Source organism: Lactuca virosa, chromosome 3 (genome assembly GCF_052849685.1).
Source record: "Lactuca virosa cultivar CGN04683 chromosome 3, Lactuca_virosa_CGN04683_v6, whole genome shotgun sequence".
Lineage (NCBI taxonomy): Eukaryota > Viridiplantae > Streptophyta > Magnoliopsida > Asterales > Asteraceae > Lactuca > Lactuca virosa.
This window is the reverse complement of record NC_136428.1, coordinates 315789781-315793846: the sequence shown is the minus strand read 5'-3', so window position 1 is coordinate 315793846 and position 4066 is coordinate 315789781. Positions and strand designations below refer to the sequence as shown.

At 30.7% G+C, this 4066-nt stretch overlaps 1 long non-coding RNA gene across 1 annotated transcript; it reads right to left on the bottom strand.

Annotated features, from left to right (window-relative positions):
- Positions 1-270: 270 nt before the first annotated feature.
- LOC145163039 (uncharacterized) lies at positions 271-2388 on the bottom strand. The gene is made up of 3 exons (XR_013739528.1): positions 2293-2388; positions 2104-2201; positions 271-427 (listed from the first exon to the last, which is right to left on the bottom strand). It is a non-coding gene; the product is annotated as an uncharacterized LOC145163039 (long non-coding RNA).
- Between the last annotated feature and the right edge of the window lie 1678 nt (positions 2389-4066).

Genomic DNA, 4066 nt, shown 5'->3' with positions numbered 1-4066 from the left:
TGTTATGACACCGTTCTAGTATGTATGTATGTACTTATACTTTCTTATAAAAATATCATTATATTTCAAAAGTATACTTGTGGGAAAATGTTTAGTCAGAGAGTGTTAGTCCCATTGTATTGATAGTTGTATATCTTACATGGTTTGATACACTTAGTTCACTATAAACAATGCTTTGATACCAATCTGTCACACCCCCAAACCAAGATGGCGGAAACGTCTGGGGGTGGATGACTTTCATGTATTGTATCATTAAATAATGAATAATAGTGATAAAAGAAACACAACCATCATAATTATAATTGGGAAAATTACATTGTATCCGAATGTTGTTTGTTTAAATTCCAATTACATTATGACAAAATGAATAGTGTGACGTTGTAGCGTCCATCCTCACAACTTTGTAATTATCTTGCTTGACGATTCCCTGAGAATACAAGTAGTTTGAAAAAGTGTCAACAATTATGCTGGTGAGTTCATAAGAGTTTGTATGAAGAATTGTAAGCCTTTCCTTGTAAAATGATAGTGTTTGTTTCTGGAAAATCCAATATTTTCCTTAAAAATGAGTTGTAGTCTTAGAAACCCTAAGACCGAAATGTATAAGTATTTCTATACTTAAAATAGTAATATGTAGTTTTAATCAATATAAAACCATTTGAATGTATGTTTCCCCGTGCTTAATGTATCGTTGATCTTGAAAATCAGTTGTAGTCTTAGAAACCCTAAGACCGAAATGTATAAGTATTTCTATACTTAAAATAGTAATATGTAGTTTTATTCTTATATAAAACCATATGAATGTATGATGGCCCCGTAAACCAAATGTATTGTTAATGCCCCATGTGAGTTATTATAACCGTGCTAAGGACATAGATGGCCTGTTACGACGTTCTTCAAGCGTCGGAATGTTATGACATTTGTCACCTCAGACCTACCGGTCTAGTTGTTGCAAGCATCACACTCTCTTACAGGAGATTCTGGTTATAATACAAGACTTTTATAGGTATTCTGGTAGGTACGGTGAAGACTATGTCTCACAAATTTGTATTAACAGTTATGTATAGTGTAATGAAAACCCTTTTGTAAGTGGAAATATTACCGTTCCATAGTGATTACATAGTATAAAATAATTATACCTTTAAATAATTATTTGTTCGCCCAAAAAGGTAAAATAGTGACCCATAAACTATACCTATTATAGTTTATCATATATGTTTTGTTGTAATGAAAACATTTGTATGTATAATTATCACTTTACCATGATAATAAAATAGTAGAAAATAATTATATATGTCTTTATATAATTATCCACCTTGTTCAAAATGTTACAATAGTGTTAATGTTCCATAAACTATACCTATTATAGTTTATTATAATAGTTCATTTGTACTCATATATATATATATATATATATATATATATATATATATATATATATATATATATATATATATATATATATATATATATAGAGAGAGAGAGAGAGAGAGAGAGAGGGAGGCTAACATGCTTAGATATTCATAAATAATAATTATTTTACATCAAGCACAAATAAGTGAGTCATTAGTATGAAAATGTCAAAATTTCTAGTTTTTGACTTTTCTGTCCATGTTTTTAGAAAAAATTATAGAAAAATCATCATAAGTCGAAATTTGGATCCGTTAACTCTCAGAGCTTAGAAAATGAGTCTAATTTGTCCATAATTTTTTTCCTGACCTTAAGTGGTTCCTAACCAGAGTGAAAATTTTCATTTTTACAGACTGGTCCAAAAATGTTCTGAAATGATAGACAGTTTTGTAAAAATTACCATAAATTGTAGAAAAATCGTATGCGAGTTGTCCTTAAAAAGGTATAGACCTGAAATATTTTCATATTGTACATTTTTGAAATATATTAAGTTTAAGAAGGGTAAAACAGTCCGTGAACAGACCACAACTTTTCTGTAAAAAGCTGATTTTTAAGCTTAGATATGTTTTAGTGACATAACTTGTATTTTTAGTTTGCAAAGCCTTTAAATCATCCAAATAAGATTTGTTTACTTGTATTCCCCCCCCCCCCCCGCAATACTTGGAAAAACTCAAAAATTAAGGCGTATGAACTCACATTGAGTTCATTTGTTAGTGGATTAGGAGATGAAGATGAATGTTTTCAAGCTTAGAACACTTGAAAATGCTTGAAGAACACTTGAATGTCGAAATACCCTATGGATAATAACACATATAAATGTGTGTAAATGTAAGAAAACTAGTATTTTTATGTGTAGAATCACTAGATTTATGGAGAAAAGCTTACCAAAAATTGAAAAACCAACTTATGGAGAATTAGCCTTGAAAGAGCTTGAGTTGTTCTTGAAGAAGATGATGATGAAAGAAGAATGAAGAAGAGTTAAGAAGATGGAATGGGGGTGGGAAGGTGGTGGCCGTGACTTTAAGGGGGAGGGGAGGGAGGGTGGTGGGGTGTGTAGGGGGTATGGGGGAACATGGATGAAACATTTTTAATATTACTTTATGGTTTGTGTACTTGTGTCTTGGGTGTTGGAACATGGTGGGGAAAAGTGGATACATTCTTGTTTCTTGTGATTTTTTATAAAAAAAAGTCAAACTTTTATAAAACTTGAAATTTTTTATAAAAAGAGTGGTATTTTTATAAAAAGATATGGTATAAACGATGTATAAATATTTAATTTGAATTATTAAAATTCCAAATTATTAATAAAATCATTATTATCAAAAATAATAATACGTTACATGAAAATTAGGTTGATTCCTAAATTCTTTCCGTTAAAAGTTGGGCGTTTTAGGTCGGGTATAGAATTTGTCGCATTTGGTGACGACTTCACCAAAAATTTGTATTTGTAGCATTTGTTATGAATTTTCCATGTAGTATAAAGTTTATAAATTCCACTACATTGAGTTATGAATATTATTTATACTAAAAAAATATAAAATTGAATTACCGCAATTGTTACGATACTAACCTTATTTTGGGTTTATATTCGATAATTGGCAACCAGAGTGGTACTTTGTATTATAACTTGTCAATGGTACATTAGAAACATTATAGAGTATCACATTTCTCTTAAAATTCTAATACGATTTGCGTTGACCTGGTTGACTTTTATTGACCTTGTTTGACCAAAAATTAACGGTTGTCACATTGATCCCATATAAAACTAAATCCCGGAGCCTACTCCAAAAACTTATCGCACCGATATATGGTTTCGAGTTTTCTTCATTTCGTTTTGGGTCGAGTTATCCATTCGGGTCATCAAATTCAAAGTCACACATTAAAAGAGGTATTGTTCTTCATCACCTCTTCCAGATATTTGGGATAGTTTTGCTTCGAGTAACCGGTTTCCACTTAGTGTAAGCATACCCCATCTTTTGAGGTTTTTCTATACTTTGATTTCTTATGTCTCCCACTTGTCTTAGGGTTTTCCTTTTGAGATTTCTCTTCCTTACAAAAAAAAACCTTGACAAAAACAATATATATTTGTGTAGTTTCCATATTCTCCTTGGTAATCAACATTTGATGAAGCTTCGAGAGCAGCTTATCCATATTTTCGTGTTTTAGTTTAATACAAATTTATCATAGCTTCTCGGATATGTTAGGATAAGGTTAGTAGCCACCTCTTGGTTGACTGGTCTGAACATCTCTTGTTGTGCCTTAGTCTATAACAGCTTCTACAAACTTGTATTCATATCATATGTATCAATTAGTTCCAAATTCTTTTAAAGTTCCAAAATTATAATCATGAATAGTATACCTGAAATATCCAAAGAGTCATAAAGGCGCCTCTCGTAGAGATTCCTTTTAGCTTTGTTCCTCCCTTGATTGGAACAATAGGGATAGGTGTTGGGTTTTTATTAAAAAATTGTTTCATAAACGCAAAGATAACAACGAAAGACTTTAATTTTGAAAAAAATAAAACTAGTTTTATTCCCATCAAAAGATCTTTTGCATGAGTTAGAAAGATAAAATAGCCATAGAAAGAAAAGTATTACAACCTTTGAAGACTTTAATTCTCATGGGAGATAGAAATTTGATGAAGTGTGGCATGAAAATT